This window comes from Paramormyrops kingsleyae, unplaced genomic scaffold (genome assembly GCF_048594095.1).
Source record: "Paramormyrops kingsleyae isolate MSU_618 unplaced genomic scaffold, PKINGS_0.4 ups42, whole genome shotgun sequence".
NCBI lineage: Eukaryota > Metazoa > Chordata > Actinopteri > Osteoglossiformes > Mormyridae > Paramormyrops > Paramormyrops kingsleyae.
Window position 1 is genome coordinate 180,758 of NW_027325980.1, and position 20,722 is coordinate 201,479.

The window sequence follows — 20,722 nt, forward strand, 5'->3', positions numbered from 1 at the left end:
AAGTTTTCATCATAACTTGAAATTCTGAGTTCATTTCATGAAACCTGCGTTTCCCCTATAAGAGTTCGACCTACCATTATAGGAAAATGTGTTTTCGTGAAGAAATCATGACAAACTAACACGAAATCAAGTTTTCATCATAACTTGAAATTCTGAGTTCATTTCATGAAACCTGCGTTTCCCCTATAAGAGTTCGACCTACCATTATAGGAAAATGTGTTTTCGTGAAGAAATCATGACAAACTAACACGAAATCAAGTTTTCATCATAACTTGAAATTCTGAGTTCATTTCATGAAACCTGCGTTTCCCCTATAAGAGTTCGACCTACCATTAAAGGAAAATGTGTTTTCGTGAAGAAATCATGACAAACTAACACGAAATGATGTTTTCATCATAACTTGAAATTCTGAGTTCATTTCATGAAACCTGCGTTTCCCCTATAAGAGTTCGACCTACCATTATAGGAAAATGTGTTTTCGTGAAGAAATCATGACAAACTCACACGAAATCAAGTTTTCATCATAACTTGAAATTCTGAGTTCATTTCATGAAACCTGCGTTTCCCCTATAAGAGTTCGACCTACCATTATAGGAAAATGTGTTTTCGTGAAGAAATCATGACAAACTAACACGAAATGAAGTTTTCATCATAACTTGAAATTCTGAGTTCATTTCATGAAACCTGCGTTTCCCCTATAAGAGTTCGACCTACCATTATAGGAAAATGTGTTTTCGTGAAGAAATCATGACAAACTAACACGAAATGATGTTTTCATCATAACTTGAAATTCTGAGTTCATTTCATGAAACCTGCGTTTCCCCTGTAAGAGTTCGACCTACCATTATAGGAAAATGTGTTTTCGTGAAGAAATCATGAGAAACTAACACGAAATGAAGTTTTCATCATAACTTGAAATTCTGAGTTCATTTCATGAAAACTGCGTTTCCCCTATAAGAGTTCGACCTACCATTATAGGAAAATGTGTTTTCGTGAAGAAATCATGACAAACTAACACGAAATGAAGTTTTCATCATAACTTGAAATTCTGAGTTCATTTCATGAAACCTGCGTTTCCCCTATAAGAGTTCGACGTACCATTATAGGAAAATGTGTTTTCGTGAAGAAATCATGACAAACTAACACGAAATGAAGTTTTCATCATAACTTGAAATTCTGAGTTCATTTCATGAAACCTGCGTTTCCCCTATAAGAGTTCGACCTACCATTATAGGAAAATGTGTTTTCGTGAAGAAATCATGACAAACTAATACGAAATGATGTTTTCATCATAACTTGAAATTCTGAGTTCATTTCATGAAACCTGCGTTTCCCCTATAAGAGTTCGACCTACCATTATAGGAAAATGTGTTTTCGTGAAGAAATCATGACAAACTAACACGAAATGATGTTTTCATCATAACTTGAAATTCTGAGTTCATTTCATGAAACCTGCGTTTCCCCTATAAGAGTTCGACCTACCATTATAGGAAAATGTGTTTTCGTGAAGAAATCATGACAAACTAACACGAAATGATGTTTTCATCATAACTTGAAATTCTGAGTTCATTTCATGAAACCTGCGTTTCCCCTATAAGAGTTCGACCTACCATTATAGGAAAATGTGTTTTCGTGAAGAAATCATGACAAACTCACACGAAATCAAGTTTTCATCATAACTTGAAATTCTGAGTTCATTTCATGAAACCTGCGTTTCCCCTATAAGAGTTCGACCTACCATTATAGGAAAATGTGTTTTCGTGAAGAAATCATGACAAACTAACACGAAATCAAGTTTTCATCATAACTTGAAATTCTGAGTTCATTTCATGAAACCTGCGTTTCCCCTATAAGAGTTCGACCTACCATTATAGGAAAATGTGTTTTCGTGAAGAAATCATGACAAAGTAACACGAAATCAAGTTTTCATCATAACTTGAAATTCTGAGTTCATTTCATGAAACCTGCGTTTCCCCTATAAGAGTTCGACCTACCATTATAGGAAAATGTGTTTTCGTGAAGAAATCATGACAAAGTAACACGAAATCAAGTTTTCATCATAACTTGAAATTCTGAGTTCATTTCATGAAACCTACGTTTCCCCTATAAGAGTTCGACCTACCATTATAGGAAAATGTGTTTTCGTGAAGAAATCATGACAAACTATCACGAAATGAAGTTTTCATCATAACTTGAAATTCTGAGTTCATTTCATGAAACCTGCGTTTCCCCTGTAAGAGTTCGACCTACCATTATAGGAAAATGTGTTTTTGTGAAGAAATCATGACAAACTAACACGAAATGAAGTTTTCATGAATAACTTGAAATTCTGAGTTCATTTCATGAAACCTGCGTTTCCCCTATAAGAGTTCGACCTACCATTATAGGAAAATGTGTTTTCGTGAAGAAATCATGACAAACTAACACGAAATGATGTTTTCATCATAACTTGAAATTCTGAGTTCATTTCATGAAACCTGCGTTTCCCCTATAAGAGTTCGACCTACCATTATAGGAAAATGTGTTTTCGTGAAGAAATCATGACAAACTAACACGAAATGATGTTTTCATCATAACTTGAAATTCTGAGTTCATTTCATGAAACCTGCGTTTCCCCTATAAGAGTTCGACCTACCATTATAGGAAAATGTGTTTTCGTGAAGAAATCATGACAAACTCACACGAAATGAAGTTTTCATCATAACTTGAAATTCTGAGTTCATTTCATGAAACCTGCGTTTCCCCTATAAGAGTTCGACCTACCATTATAGGAAAATGTGTTTTCGTGAAGAAATCATGACAAACTAACACGAAATGATGTTTTCATCATAACTTGAAATTCTTTGTTCATTTCATGAAACCTGCGTTTCCCGTATAAGAGTTCGACCTACCATTATAGGAAAATGTGTTTTCGTGAAGAAATCATGACAAACTAACACGAAATGAAGTTTTCATCATAACTTGAAATTCTGAGTTCATTTCATGAAACCTGCGTTTCCCAGCTGGCATTCGACCGACCTTAAACGTTTAAATGTGGTTGAAATAATGTCAGTTTATAAAAAAACATTCATTCAACGTCAAAACAACGTTGAATACCAAATGGTTGAAATGGTGTTGTTAACTAACTATGGATTCAACATAGAAATATAAATAAAATTTGAGTTGTACGTCAAATCAACATTATTCTTACAACCATGCATTTGCAAAATCTAAACAAATTCCAAAGGTTATCCAGCACTGACACCTGACGTTGATTCAACGCTGACTCCACGTTAAAATGCGGGCTGGGATTAATACTTCTAAGAAGTAAAAAATATGTGCAAATAGGCAAAGCATGAAACTGGAAAAGATTTTATTTTGTTGCATTTGTAAATTTTCAAGTCGTTGCATATAAGAAACAAGCTTCCATTCTTATGTAGGCCTATATATTGCTTTTTGTGTGCATATTGTCACACCGTACACTGCGTTAGATGTTTTGGAGATAAAGTCAGAGAGGCCAGATTGAGGTGGTTTGGACATGTTCAGAGGAGAGATGGTGAATATATTGGTAGAAGGATGCTGAGGTTGGAACTGCCAGGCAGGAGGTCTAGAGAAAGACCAAAGAGGAGATTTATGGATGCAGTGAGAGAGGACATGAAGTTAGTTGGTGTGAGAGAAGAGGATGCAGAGGATAGGGTTAGATGGAGGCAAATGATTCGCTGTGGCAACACCTGAAAGGGAACAGCCGAAAGACAAAGAAGAAGAAATAATAAAATAGAAGGATTGGTGCTGACCTAAAGTAAAAATTGCATTGTAATCCTATGTAATTTTTATAATAAATATTTATTTCTTTTTTTTATGTTCTTCTTGTTGAGGTATGTGAATATTTTTTTTTATATGACATATGACACATACTGTTGTTGACAATATAAAAGCATAAAAAAGCCCTTTTTTACTGAGAGCAATACAAGGACTTGATTGCAGGACGGCGGTTGTCCATCACACAATGGCAGTGACTAGAACTGGATTTTATTGGCTCTGACGGTCCCAGACAATTGCGCATGCGCGAAGTGGGTCTGCGTCTTCATCTTCAGGCTAGAAGATTGTCTGACAGTGGACCGTTTTGGACGGAATCTGGCGGTAACTAGAACTTTCCTAAATACATTTTGAGTGTGCCTGACTCTGGCCCACATATTAATGCGTATTGTGTGTATGGTCAGACGTTTAACGGCCAACCGAACGTTCTGTGTGCGCGCGCGTGCATGTGGGCAGAAGTTAACTTAACCGCGAAGCGCTGTGTCCGTGTGTGTGACTTAACTATATTTTGTGGACAAATTTGTACCCAAAAGTGAGATAAACCTGTCAAAAACTCCCTTTGGGGATGTCCTCATTTGTAAAACAGGTTTAAAAATAAACTAAACAAAGTTTTTTTTTTTTTTTTCAGACGTGGTGTTCAGCTCATTTGATACTACAACAACAAAAATAAATGAACACATGGCCAAATATTTAAAATATGCACCAGAGAGGATGGGTGGCGGTGGCAGAAAAATGGAAAAATAACTAGCCATGTTCAATGTGGCCCAGTGTTTGGGCTGTTCTAGTTCAACAAGTGTTTGTGTAAAATGTTTTACGTAATAAAGCATGTTTCTTTAATCAGTGAAATGTCTTTATTAATCTGATTCCTGGTCTTGCTTTTACCAATTGGCTTTGTCCTAGCTGACTCTGCATGTCCACTAACTCGTTTATGTATCCATTTCAAGGTGTTTGTTCTGTTGAAAACATCAGTACTTTAGTGAAAACAGTTTAACAAAATAAACTGTTGAAAAGCAGGACTTTAGTGACGTTGAAATTTTAACGTTGATTGGATTTGCAAAATCTAAACTAAAATCAATATTGATTCAATGTTGGCAAATTCACCTATGTTGAGAAACGTGACGTTGGAATGACGTTGCTATTTCAACGTTGATTAGATTTGCAAAATCTAAACAAAATCCAACGGTTATCCAACACTGACACCTGACGTTGATTCAACGCTGACTCCACGTTAAAATGCCAGCTGGGTTCCCCTATAAGAGTTCGACCTACCATTATAGGAAAATGTGTTTTCGTGAAGAAATCATGACAAACTAACACGAAATGAAGTTTTCATCATAACTTGAAATTCTGAGTTCATTTCATGAAACCTGCGTTTCCCCTATAAGAGTTCGACCTACCATTATAGGAAAATGTGTTTTCGTGAAGAAATCATGACAAACTAACACGAAATCAAGATTTCATCATAACTTGAAATTCTGAGTTCATTTCATGAAACCTGCGTTTCCCCTATAAGAGTTCGACCTACCATTATAGGAAAATGTGTTTTCGTGAAGAAATCATGACAAACTAACACGAAATCAAGATTTCATCATAACTTGAAATTCTGAGTTCATTTCATGAAACCTGCGTTTCCCCTATAAGAGTTCGACCTACCATTATAGGAAAATGTGTTTTCGTGAAGAAATCATGACAAACTCACACGAAATCAAGTTTTCATCATAACTTGAAATTCTGAGTTCATTTCATGAAACCTGCGTTTCCCCTATAAGAGTTCGACCTACCATTATAGGAAAATGTGTTTTCGTGAAGAAATCATGACAAACTAACACGAAATCAAGTATTCATCATAACTTGAAATTCTGAGTTCATTTCATGAAACCTGCGTTTCCCCTATAAGAGTTCGACCTACCATTATAGGAAAATGTGTTTTCGTGAAGAAATCATGACAAACTAACACGAAATGAAGTTTTCATCATAACTTGAAATTCTGAGTTCATTTCATGAAACCTGCGTTTCCCCTATAAGAGTTCGACCTACCATTATAGGAAAATGTGTTTTCGTGAAGAAATCATGACAAACTCACACGAAATCAAGTTTTCATCATAACTTGAAATTCTGAGTTCATTTCATGAAACCTGCGTTTCCCCTATAAGAGTTCGACCTACCATTATAGGAAAATGTGTTTTCGTGAAGAAATCATGACAAACTAACACGAAATGAAGTTTTCATCATAACTTGAAATTCTGAGTTCATTTCATGAAACCTGCGTTTCCCCTATAAGAGTTCGACCTACCATTATAGGAAAATGTGTTTTCGTGAAGAAATCATGACAAACTACCACGAAATGAAGATTTCATCATAACTTGAAATTCTGAGTTCATTTCATGAAACCTGCGTTTCCCCTGTAAGAGTTCGACCTACCATTATAGGAAAATGTGTTTTCGTGAAGAAATCATGACAAACTCACACGAAATCAAGTTTTCATCATAACTTGAAATTCTGAGTTCATTTCATGAAACCTGCGTTTCCCCTATAAGAGTTCGACCTACCATTATAGGAAAATGTGTTTTCGTGAAGAAATCATGACAAACTAACACGAAATGAAGTTTTCATCATAACTTGAAATTCTGAGTTCATTTCATGAAACCTGCGTTTCCCCTATAAGAGTTCGACCTACCACTATAGGAAAATGTGTTTTCGTGAAGAAATCATGACAAACTAACACGAAATCAAGTTTTCATCATAACTTGAAATTCTGAGTTCATTTCATGAAACCTGCGTTTCCCCTATAAGAGTTCGACCTACCACTATAGGAAAATGTGTTTTCGTGAAGAAATCATGACAAACTAACACGAAATCAAGATTTCATCATAACTTGAAATTCTGAGTTCATTTCATGAAACCTGCGTTTCCCCTATAATAGTTCGACCTACCATTATAGGAAAATGTGTTTTCGTGAAGAAATCATGACAAACTAACACGAAATGAATTTTTCATCATATCTTGAAATTCTGAGTTCATTTCATGAAACCTGCGTTTCCCCTATAAGAGTTCGACCTACCATTATAGGAAAATGTGTTTTCGTGAAGAAATCATGACAAACTAACACGAAATGAAGTTTTCATCATAACTTGAAATTCTGAGTTCATTTCATGAAACCTGCGTTTCCCCTATGAGTTCGACCTACCATTATAGGAAAATGTGTTTTCGTGAAGAAATCATGACAAACTAACACGAAATCAAGTTTTCATCATAACTTGAAATTCTGAGTTCATTTCATGAAACCTGCGTTTCCCCTATGAGTTCGACCTACCATTATAGGAAAATGTGTTTTCGTGAAGAAATCATGACAAACTAACACGAAATGAAGTTTTCATCTTAACTTGAAATTCTGAGTTCATTTCATGAAACCTGCGTTTCCCCTATAAGAGTTCGACCTACCATTATAGGAAAATGTCTTTTCGTGAAGAAATCATGACAAACTCACACGAAATCAAGTTTTCATCATAACTTGAAATTCTGAGTTCATTTCATAAAACCTGCGTTTCCCCTATAAGAGTTCGACCTACCATTATAGGAAAATGTGTTTTCGTGAAGAAATCATGACAAACTAACACGAAATGAAGTTTTCATCATAACTTGATATTCTGAGTTCATTTCATGAAACCTGCGTTTCCCCTATAAGAGTTCGACCTACCATTATAGGAAAATGTGTTTTCGTGAAGAAATCATGACAAACTCACACGAAATCAGGTTTTCATCATAACTTGAAATTCTGAGTTCATTTCATGAAACCTGCGTTTCCCCTATAAGAGTTCGACCTACCATTATAGGAAAATGTGTTTTCGTGAAGAAATCATGACAAACTAACACGAAATGAAGTTTTCATCATAACTTGAAATTCTGAGTTCATTTCATGAAACCTGCGTTTCCCCTATAAGAGTTCGACCTACCATTATAGGAAAATGTGTTTTCGTGAAGAAATCATGACAAACTAACACGAAATGAAGTTTTCATCATAACTTGAAATTCTGAGTTCATTTCATGAAACCTGCGTTTCCCCTATAAGAGTTCGACCTACCATTATAGGAAAATGTGTTTTCATGAAGAAATCATGACAAACTCACACGAAATCAAGTTTTCATCATAACTTGAAATTCTGAGTTCATTTCATAAAACCTGCGTTTCCCCTATAAGAGTTCGACCTACCATTATAGGAAAATGTGTTTTCGTGAAGAAATCATGACAAACTAACACGAAATGAAGTTTTCATCATAACTTGAAATTCTGAGTTAATTTCATGAAACCTGCGTTTCCCCTATAAGAGTTCGACCTACCATTATAGGAAAATGTGTTTTCGTGAAGAAATCATGACAAACTAACACGAAAAGAAGTTTTCATCATAACTTGAAATTCTGAGTTCATTTCATGAAACCTGCGTTTCCCCTATAAGAGTTCGACCTACCATTATAGGAAAATGTGTTTTCGTGAAGAAATCATGACAAACTACCACGAAATGAAGATTTCATCATAACTTGAAATTCTGAGTTCATTTCATGAAACCTGCGTTTCCCCTGTAAGAGTTCGACCTACCATTATAGGAAAATGTGTTTTCGTGAAGAAATCATGACAAACTCACACGAAATCAAGTTTTCATCATAACTTGAAATTCTGAGTTCATTTCATGAAACCTGCGTTTCCCCTATAAGAGTTCGACCTACCATTATAGGAAAATGTGTTTTCGTGAAGAAATCATGACAAACTAACACGAAATGAAGTTTTCATCATAACTTGAAATTCTGAGTTCATTTCATGAAACCTGCGTTTCCCCTATAAGAGTTCGACCTACCACTATAGGAAAATGTGTTTTCGTGAAGAAATCATGACAAACTAACACGAAATCAAGTTTTCATCATAACTTGAAATTCTGAGTTCAATTCATGAAACCTGCGTTTCCCCTATAAGAGTTCGACCTACCACTATAGGAAAATGTGTTTTCGTGAAGAAATCATGACAAACTAACACGAAATCAAGATTTCATCATAACTTGAAATTCTGAGTTCATCTCATGAAACCTGCGTTTCCCCTATAATAGTTCGACCTACCATTATAGGAAAATGTGTTTTCGTGAAGAAATCATGACAAACTAACACGAAATGAAGTTTTCATCATATCTTGAAATTCTGAGTTCATTTCATGAAACCTGCGTTTCACCTATAAGAGTTCGACCTACCATTATAGGAAAATGTGTTTTCGTGAAGAAATCATGACAAACTCACACGAAATCAAGTTTTCATCATAACTTGAAATTCTGAGTTCATTTCATGAAACCTGCGTTTCCCCTATAAGAGTTCGACCTACCATTATAGGAAAATGTGTTTTCGTGAAGAAATCATGACAAACTAACACGAAATGAAGTTTTCATCATAACTTGAAATTCTGAGTTCATTTCATGAAACCTGCGTTTCCCCTATAAGAGTTCGACCTACCACTATAGGAAAATGTGTTTTCGTGAAGAAATCATGACAAACTAACACGAAATGAAGTTTTCATCATAACTTGAAATTCTGAGTTCATTTCATGAAACCTGCGTTTCCCCTATGAGTTCGACCTACCATTATAGGAAAATGTGTTTTCGTGAAGAAATCATGACAAACTAACACGAAATCAAGTTTTCATCATAACTTGAAATTCTGAGTTCATTTCATGAAACCTGCGTTTCCCCTGTAAGAGTTCGACCTACCATTATAGGAAAATGTGTTTTCGTGAAGAAATCATGACAAACTAACACGAAATGAAGTTTTCATCATAACTTGAAATTCTGAGTTCATTTCATGAAACCTGCGTTTCCCCTATAAGAGTACGACCTACCATTATAGGAAAATGTGTTTTCGTGAAGAAATCATGACAAACTCACACGAAATCAAGTTTTCATCATAACTTGAAATTCTGAGTTCATTTCATGAAACCTGCGTTTCCCCTATAAGAGTTCGACCTACCATTATAGGAAAATGTGTTTTCGTGAAGAAATCATGACAAACTAACACGAAATGAAGTTTTCATCATAACTTGAAATTCTGAGTTCATTTCATGAAACCTGCGTTTCCCCTATAAGAGTTCGACCTACCATTATAGGAAAATGTGTTTTCGTGAAGAAATCATGACAAACTAACACGAAATCAAGATTTCATCATAACTTGAAATTCTGAGTTCATTTCATGAAACCTGCGTTTCCCCTATAAGAGTTCGACCTACCATTATAGGAAAATGTGTTTTCGTGAAGAAATCATGACAAACTCACACGAAATCAAGTTTTCATCATAACTTGAAATTCTGAGTTCATTTCATGAAACCTGCGTTTCCCCTATAAGAGTTCGACCTACCATTATAGGAAAATGTCTTTTCGTGAAGAAATCATGACAAACTCACACGAAATCAAGTTTTCATCATAACTTGAAATTCTGAGTTCATTTCATAAAACCTGCGTTTCCCCTATAAGAGTTCGACCTACCATTATAGGAAAATGTGTTTTCGTGAAGAAATCATGACAAACTAACACGAAATGAAGTTTTCATCATAACTTGAAATTCTGAGTTCATTTCATGAAACCTGCGTTTCCCCTATAAGAGTTCGACCTACCATTATAGGAAAATGTGTTTTCGTGAAGAAATCATGACAAACTCACACGAAATCAAGTTTTCATCATAACTTGAAATTCTGAGTTAATTTCATGAAACCTGCGTTTCCCCTATAAGAGTTCGACCTACCATTATAGGAAAATGTGTTTTCGTGAAGAAATCATGACAAACTAACACGAAAAGAAGTTTTCATCATAACTTGAAATTCTGAGTTCATTTCATGAAACCTGCGTTTCCCCTATAAGAGTTCGACCTACCATTATAGGAAAATGTGTTTTCGTGAAGAAATCATGACAAACTACCACGAAATGAAGATTTCATCATAACTTGAAATTCTGAGTTCATTTCATGAAACCTGCGTTTCCCCTGTAAGAGTTCGACCTACCATTATAGGAAAATGTGTTTTCGTGAAGAAATCATGACAAACTCACACGAAATCAAGTTTTCATCATAACTTGAAATTCTGAGTTCATTTCATGAAACCTGCGTTTCCCCTATAAGAGTTCGACCTACCATTATAGGAAAATGTGTTTTCGTGAAGAAATCATGACAAACTAACACGAAATGAAGTTTTCATCATAACTTGAAATTCTGAGTTCATTTCATGAAACCTGCGTTTCCCCTATAAGAGTTCGACCTACCACTATAGGAAAATGTGTTTTCGTGAAGAAATCATGACAAACTAACACGAAATCAAGTTTTCATCATAACTTGAAATTCTGAGTTCATTTCATGAAACCTGCGTTTCCCCTATAAGAGTTCGACCTACCACTATAGGAAAATGTGTTTTCGTGAAGAAATCATGACAAACTAACACGAAATCAAGATTTCATCATAACTTGAAATTCTGAGTTCATCTCATGAAACCTGCGTTTCCCCTATAATAGTTCGACCTACCATTATAGGAAAATGTGTTTTCGTGAAGAAATCATGACAAACTAACACGAAATGAAGTTTTCATCATATCTTGAAATTCTGAGTTCATTTCATGAAACCTGCGTTTCCCCTATAAGAGTTCGACCTACCATTATAGGAAAATGTGTTTTCGTGAAGAAATCATGACAAACTCACACGAAATCAAGTTTTCATCATAACTTGAAATTCTGAGTTCATTTCATGAAACCTGCGTTTCCCCTATAAGAGTTCGACCTACCATTATAGGAAAATGTGTTTTCGTGAAGAAATCATGACAAACTAACACGAAATGAAGTTTTCATCATAACTTGAAATTCTGAGTTCATTTCATGAAACCTGCGTTTCCCCTATAAGAGTTCGACCTACCACTATAGGAAAATGTGTTTTCGTGAAGAAATCATGACAAACTAACACGAAATCAAGTTTTCATCATAACTTGAAATTCTGAGTTCATTTCATGAAACCTGCGTTTCCCCTATAAGAGTTCGACCTACCACTATAGGAAAATGTGTTTTCGTGAAGAAATCATGACAAACTAACACGAAATCAAGATTTCATCATAACTTGAAATTCTGAGTTCATCTCATGAAACCTGCGTTTCCCCTATAATAGTTCGACCTACCATTATAGGAAAATGTGTTTTCGTGAAGAAATCATGACAAACTAACACGAAATGAAGTTTTCATCATATCTTGAAATTCTGAGTTCATTTCATGAAACCTGCGTTTCCCCTATAAGAGTTCGACCTACCATTATAGGAAAATGTGTTTTCGTGAAGAAATCATGACAAACTAACACGAAATCAAGTTTTCATCATAACTTGAAATTCTGAGTTCATTTCATGAAACCTGCGTTTCCCCTATGAGTTCGACCTACCATTATAGGAAAATGTGTTTTCGTGAAGAAATCATGACAAACTAACACGAAATCAAGTTTTCATCATAACTTGAAATTCTGAGTTCATTTCATGAAACCTGCGTTTCCCCTGTAAGAGTTCGACCTACCATTATAGGAAAATGTGTTTTCGTGAAGAAATCATGACAAACTAACACGAAATGAAGTTTTCATCATAACTTGAAATTCTGAGTTCATTTCATGAAACCTGCGTTTCCCCTATAAGAGTTCGACCTACCATTATAGGAAAATGTGTTTTCGTGAAGAAATCATGACAAACTCACACGAAATCAAGTTTTCATCATAACTTGAAATTCTGAGTTCATTTCATGAAACCTGCGTTTCCCCTATAAGAGTTCGACCTACCATTATAGGAAAATGTGTTTTCGTGAAGAAATCATGACAAACTAACACGAAATCAAGTTTTCATCATAACTTGAAATTCTGAGTTCATTTCATGAAACCTGCGTTTCCCCTATAAGAGTTCGACCTACCATTATAGGAAAATGTGTTTTCGTGAAGAAATCATGACAAACTAACACGAAATCAAGTTTTCATCATAACTTTAAATTCTGAGTTCATTTCATGAAACCTGCGTTTCCCCTATAAGAGTTCGACCTACCATTATAGGAAAATGTGTTTTCGTGAAGAAATCATGACAAACTCACACGAAATCAAGTTTTCATCATAACTTGAAATTCTGAGTTCATTTCATAAAACCTGCGTTTCCCCTATAAGAGTTCGACCTACCATTATAGGAAAATGTGTTTTCGTGAAGAAATCATGACAAACTAACACGAAATGAAGTTTTCATCATAACTTGAAATTCTGAGTTCATTTCATGAAACCTGCGTTTCCCCTATAAGAGTTCGACCTACCATTATAGGAAAATGTGTTTTCGTGAAGAAATCATGACAAACTCACACGAAATCAAGTTTTCATCATAACTTGAAATTCTGAGTTCATTTCATGAAACCTGCGTTTCCCCTATAAGAGTTCGACCTACCATTATAGGAAAATGTGTTTTCGTGAAGAAATCATGACAAACTAACACGAAATGAAGTTTTCATCATAACTTGAAATTCTGAGTTCATTTCATGAAACCTGCGTTTCCCCTATAAGAGTTCGACCTACCATTATAGGAAAATGTGTTTTCGTGAAGAAATCATGACAAACTACCACGAAATGAAGATTTCATCATAACTTGAAATTCTGAGTTCATTTCATGAAACCTGCGTTTCCCCTGTAAGAGTTCGACCTACCATTATAGGAAAATGTGTTTTCGTGAAGAAATCATGACAAACTCACACGAAATCAAGTTTTCATCATAACTTGAAATTCTGAGTTCATTTCATGAAACCTGCGTTTCCCCTATAAGAGTTCGACCTACCATTATAGGAAAATGTGTTTTCGTGAAGAAATCATGACAAACTAACACGAAATCAAGTTTTCATCATAACTTTAAATTCTGAGTTCATTTCATGAAACCTGCGTTTCCCCTATAAGAGTTCGACCTACCATTATAGGAAAATGTGTTTTCGTGAAGAAATCATGACAAACTCACACGAAATCAAGTTTTCATCATAACTTGAAATTCTGAGTTCATTTCATAAAACCTGCGTTTCCCCTATAAGAGTTCGACCTACCATTATAGGAAAATGTGTTTTCGTGAAGAAATCATGACAAACTAACACGAAATGAAGTTTTCATCATAACTTGAAATTCTGAGTTCATTTCATGAAACCTGCGTTTCCCCTATAAGAGTTCGACCTACCATTATAGGAAAATGTGTTTTCGTGAAGAAATCATGACAAACTCACACGAAATCAAGTTTTCATCATAACTTGAAATTCTGAGTTCATTTCATGAAACCTGCGTTTCCCCTATAAGAGTTCGACCTACCATTATAGGAAAATGTGTTTTCGTGAAGAAATCATGACAAACTAACACGAAATGAAGTTTTCATCATAACTTGAAATTCTGAGTTCATTTCATGAAACCTGCGTTTCCCCTATAAGAGTTCGACCTACCATTATAGGAAAATGTGTTTTCGTGAAGAAATCATGACAAACTACCACGAAATGAAGATTTCATCATAACTTGAAATTCTGAGTTCATTTCATGAAACCTGCGTTTCCCCTGTAAGAGTTCGACCTACCATTATAGGAAAATGTGTTTTCGTGAAGAAATCATGACAAACTCACACGAAATCAAGTTTTCATCATAACTTGAAATTCTGAGTTCATTTCATGAAACCTGCGTTTCCCCTATAAGAGTTCGACCTACCATTATAGGAAAATGTGTTTTCGTGAAGAAATCATGACAAACTAACACGAAATGAAGTTTTCATCATAACTTGAAATTCTGAGTTCATTTCATGAAACCTGCGTTTCCCCTATAAGAGTTCGACCTACCACTATAGGAAAATGTGTTTTCGTGAAGAAATCATGACAAACTAACACGAAATCAAGTTTTCATCATAACTTGAAATTCTGAGTTCATTTCATGAAACCTGCGTTTCCCCTATAAGAGTTCGACCTACCACTATAGGAAAATGTGTTTTCGTGAAGAAATCATGACAAACTAACACGAAATCAAGATTTCATCATAACTTGAAATTCTGAGTTCATCTCATGAAACCTGCGTTTCCCCTATAATAGTTCGACCTACCATTATAGGAAAATGTGTTTTCGTGAAGAAATCATGACAAACTAACACGAAATGAAGTTTTCATCATATCTTGAAATTCTGAGTTCATTTCATGAAACCTGCGTTTCCCCTATAAGAGTTCGACCTACCATTATAGGAAAATGTGTTTTCGTGAAGAAATCATGACAAACTCACACGAAATCAAGTTTTCATCATAACTTGAAATTCTGAGTTCATTTCATGAAACCTGCGTTTCCCCTATAAGAGTTCGACCTACCATTATAGGAAAATGTGTTTTCGTGAAGAAATCATGACAAACTAACACGAAATGAAGTTTTCATCATAACTTGAAATTCTGAGTTCATTTCATGAAACCTGCGTTTCCCCTATAAGAGTTCGACCTACCACTATAGGAAAATGTGTTTTCGTGAAGAAATCATGACAAACTAACACGAAATCAAGTTTTCATCATAACTTGAAATTCTGAGTTCATTTCATGAAACCTGCGTTTCCCCTATAAGAGTTCGACCTACCACTATAGGAAAATGTGTTTTCGTGAAGAAATCATGACAAACTAACACGAAATCAAGATTTCATCATAACTTGAAATTCTGAGTTCATCTCATGAAACCTGCGTTTCCCCTATAATAGTTCGACCTACCATTATAGGAAAATGTGTTTTCGTGAAGAAATCATGACAAACTAACACGAAATGAAGTTTTCATCATATCTTGAAATTCTGAGTTCATTTCATGAAACCTGCGTTTCCCCTATAAGAGTTCGACCTACCATTATAGGAAAATGTGTTTTCGTGAAGAAATCATGACAAACTAACACGAAATCAAGTTTTCATCATAACTTGAAATTCTGAGTTCATTTCATGAAACCTGCGTTTCCCCTATGAGTTCGACCTACCATTATAGGAAAATGTGTTTTCGTGAAGAAATCATGACAAACTAACACGAAATCAAGTTTTCATCATAACTTGAAATTCTGAGTTCATTTCATGAAACCTGCGTTTCCCCTGTAAGAGTTCGACCTACCATTATAGGAAAATGTGTTTTCGTGAAGAAATCATGACAAACTAACACGAAATGAAGTTTTCATCATAACTTGAAATTCTGAGTTCATTTCATGAAACCTGCGTTTCCCCTATAAGAGTTCGACCTACCATTATAGGAAAATGTGTTTTCGTGAAGAAATCATGACAAACTCACACGAAATCAAGTTTTCATCATAACTTGAAATTCTGAGTTCATTTCATGAAACCTGCGTTTCCCCTATAAGAGTTCGACCTACCATTATAGGAAAATGTGTTTTCGTGAAGAAATCATGACAAACTAACACGAAATCAAGTTTTCATCATAACTTGAAATTCTGAGTTCATTTCATGAAACCTGCGTTTCCCCTATAAGAGTTCGACCTACCATTATAGGAAAATGTGTTTTCGTGAAGAAATCATGACAAACTAACACGAAATCAAGTTTTCATCATAACTTTAAATTCTGAGTTCATTTCATGAAACCTGCGTTTCCCCTATAAGAGTTCGACCTACCATTATAGGAAAATGTGTTTTCGTGAAGAAATCATGACAAACTCACACGAAATCAAGTTTTCATCATAACTTGAAATTCTGAGTTCATTTCATAAAACCTGCGTTTCCCCTATAAGAGTTCGACCTACCATTATAGGAAAATGTGTTTTCGTGAAGAAATCATGACAAACTAACACGAAATGAAGTTTTCATCATAACTTGAAATTCTGAGTTCATTTCATGAAACCTGCGTTTCCCCTATAAGAGTTCGACCTACCATTATAGGAAAATGTGTTTTCGTGAAGAAATCATGACAAACTCACACGAAATCAAGTTTTCATCATAACTTGAAATTCTGAGTTCATTTCATGAAACCTGCGTTTCCCCTATAAGAGTTCGACCTACCATTATAGGAAAATGTGTTTTCGTGAAGAAATCATGACAAACTAACACGAAATGAAGTTTTCATCATAACTTGAAATTCTGAGTTCATTTCATGAAACCTGCGTTTCCCCTATAAGAGTTCGACCTACCATTATAGGAAAATGTGTTTTCGTGAAGAAATCATGACAAACTCACACGAAATCAAGTTTTCATCATAACTTGAAATTCTGAGTTCATTTCATAAAACCTGCGTTTCCCCTATAAGAGTTCGACCTACCATTATAGGAAAATGTGTTTTCGTGAAGAAATCATGACAAACTCACACGAAATCAAGTTTTCATCATAACTTGAAATTCTGAGTTCATTTCATAAAACCTGCGTTTCCCCTATAAGAGTTCGACCTACCATTATAGGAAAATGTGTTTTCGTGAAGAAATCATGACAAACTAACACGAAATGAAGTTTTCATCATAACTTGAAATTCTGAGTTCATTTCATGAAACCTGCGTTTCCCCTATAAGAGTTCGACCTACCATTATAGGAAAATGTGTTTTCGTGAAGAAATCATGACAAACTCACACGAAATCAAGTTTTCATCATAACTTGAAATTCTGAGTTCATTTCATGAAACCTGCGTTTCCCCTATAAGAGTTCGACCTACCATTATAGGAAAATGTGTTTTCGTGAAGAAATCATGACAAACTAACACGAAATGAAGTTTTCATCATAACTTGAAATTCTGAGTTCATTTCATGAAACCTGCGTTTCCCCTATAAGAGTTCGACCTACCATTATAGGAAAATGTGTTTTCGTGAAGAAATCATGACAAACTACCACGAAATGAAGATTTCATCATAACTTGAAATTCTGAGTTCATTTCATGAAACCTGCGTTTCCCCTGTAAGAGTTCGACCTACCATTATAGGAAAATGTGTTTTCGTGAAGAAATCATGACAAACTCACACGAAATCAAGTTTTCATCATAACTTGAAATTCTGAGTTCATTTCATGAAACCTGCGTTTCCCCTATAAGAGTTCGACCTACCATTATAGGAAAATGTGTTTTCGTGAAGAAATCATGACAAACTAACACGAAATGAAGTTTTCATCATAACTTGAAATTCTGAGTTCATTTCATGAAACCTGCGTTTCCCCTATAAGAGTTCGACCTACCACTATAGGAAAATGTGTTTTCGTGAAGAAATCATGACAAACTAACACGAAATCAAGTTTTCATCATAACTTGAAATTCTGAGTTCATTTCATGAAACCTGCGTTTCCCCTATAAGAGTTCGACCTACCACTATAGGAAAATGTGTTTTCGTGAAGAAATCATGACAAACTAACACGAAATCAAGATTTCATCATAACTTGAAATTCTGAGTTCATCTCATGAAACCTGCGTTTCCCCTATAATAGTTCGACCTACCATTATAGGAAAATGTGTTTTCGTGAAGAAATCATGACAAACTAACACGAAATGAAGTTTTCATCATATCTTGAAATTCTGAGTTCATTTCATGAAACCTGCGTTTCCCCTATAAGAGTTCGACCTACCATTATAGGAAAATGTGTTTTCGTGAAGAAATCATGACAAACTAACACGAAATGAAGTTTTCATCATAACTTGAAATTCTGAGTTCATTTCATGAAACCTGCGTTTCCCCTATGAGTTCGACCTACCATTATAGGAAAATGTGTTTTCGTGAAGAAATCATGACAAACTAACACGAAATCAAGTTTTCATCATAACTTGAAATTCTGAGTTCATTTCATGAAACCTGCGTTTCCCCTGTAAGAGTTCGACCTACCATTATAGGAAAATGTGTTTTCGTGAAGAAATCATGACAAACTAACACGAAATGAAGTTTTCATCATAACGTGAAATTCTGAGTTCACTTCATGAAACCTGCGTTTCCCCTATAAGAGTTCGACCTACCATTATAGGAAAATGTGTTTTCGTGAAGAAATCATGACAAACTAACACGAAATCAAGTTTTCATCATAACTTGAAATTCTGAGTTCATTTCATGAAACCTGCGTTTCCCCTATAAGAGTTCGACCTACCATTATAGGAAAATGTGTTTTCGTGAAGAAATCATGACAAACTAACACGAAATGAAGTTTTCATCATAACTTTAAATTCTGAGTTCATTTCATGAAACCTGCGTTTCCCCTATAAGAGTTCGACCTACCATTATAGGAAAATGTGTTTTCGTGAAGAAATCATGACAAACTCACACGAAATCAAGTTTTCATCATAACTTGAAATTCTGAGTTCATTTCATAAAACCTGCGTTTCCCCTATAAGAGTTCGACCTACCATTATAGGAAAATGTGTTTTCGTGAAGAAATCATGACAAACTAACACGAAATGAAGTTTTCATCATAACTTTAAATTCTGAGTTCATTTCATGAAACCTGCGTTTCCCCTATAAGAGTTCGACCTACCATTATAGGAAAATGTGTTTTCGTGAAGAAATCATGACAAACTCACACGAAATCAAGTTTTCATCATAACTTGAAATTCTGAGTTCATTTCATGAAACCTGCGTTTTCCCTATAAGAGTTCGACCTACCATTATAGGAAAATGTGTTTTCGTGAAGAAATCATGACAAACTACCACGAAATGAAGATTTCATCATAACTTGAAATTCTGAGTTCATTTCATGAAACCTGCGTTTCCCCTGTAAGAGTTCGACCTACCATTATAGGAAAATGTGTTTTCGTGAAGAAATCATGACAAACTCACACGAAATCAAGTTTTCATCATAACTTGAAATTCTGAGTTCATTTCATGAAACCTGCGTTTCCCCTATAAGAGTTCGACCTACCATTATAGGAAAATGTGTTTTCGTGAAGAAATCATGACAAACTAACACGAAATGAAGTTTTCATCATAACTTGAAATTCTGAGTTCATTTCATGAAACCTGCGTTTCCCCTATAAGAGTTCGACCTACCACTATAGGAAAATGTGTTTTCGTGAAGAAATCATGACAAACTAACACGAAATCAAGTTTTCATCATAACTTGAAATTCTGAGTTCATTTCATGAAACCTGCGTTTCACCTATAAGAGTTCGACCTACCACTATAGGAAAATGTGTTTTCGTGAAGAAATCATGACAAACTAACACGAAATCAAGATTTCATCATAACTTGAAATTCTGAGTTCATCTCATGAAACCTGCGTTTCCCCTATAATAGTTCGACCTACCATTATAGGAAAATGTGTTTTCGTGAAGAAATCATGACAAACTAACACGAAATGAAGTTTTCATCATATCTTGAAATTCTGAGTTCATTTCATGAAACCTGCGTTTCCCCTATGAGTTCGACCTACCATTATAGGAAAATGTGTTTTCGTGAAGAAATCATGACAAACTAACACGAAATCAAGTTTTCATCATAACTTGAAATTCTGAGTTCATTTCATGAAACCTGCGTTTCCCCTGTAAGAGTTCGACCTACCATTATAGGAAAATGTGTTTTCGTGAAGAAATCATGACAAACTAACACGAAATGAAGTTTTCATCATAACGTGAAATTCTGAGTTCACTTCATGAAACCTGCGTTTCCCCTATAAGAGTTCGACCTACCATTATAGGAAAATGTGTTTTCGTGAAGAAATCATGACAAACTAACACGAAATCAAGTTTTCATCATAACTTGAAATTCTGAGTTCATTTCATGAAACCTGCGTTTCCCCTATAAGAGTTCGACCTACCATTATAGGAAAATGTGTTTTCGTGAAGAAATCATGACAAACTAACACGAAATGAAGTTTTCATCATAACTTTAAATTCTGAGTTCATTTCATGAAACCTGCGTTTCCCCTATAAGAGTTCGACCTACCATTATAGGAAAATGTGTTTTCGTGAAGAAATCATGACAAACTCACACGAAATCAA

The 20,722-nt window shown here is 35.0% G+C and overlaps 1 long non-coding RNA gene across 1 annotated transcript; it reads left to right on the forward strand.

Moving 5' to 3' along the window:
• The first annotated feature begins 3,292 nt into the window (after positions 1 to 3,292).
• On the forward strand, positions 3,293 to 4,632 carry LOC140586351 (uncharacterized). Its single transcript, XR_011988181.1, has 2 exons — positions 3,293 to 4,119; positions 4,424 to 4,632. It is a non-coding gene; the product is annotated as an uncharacterized lncRNA (long non-coding RNA).
• Positions 4,633 to 20,722: the final 16,090 nt, after the last annotated feature.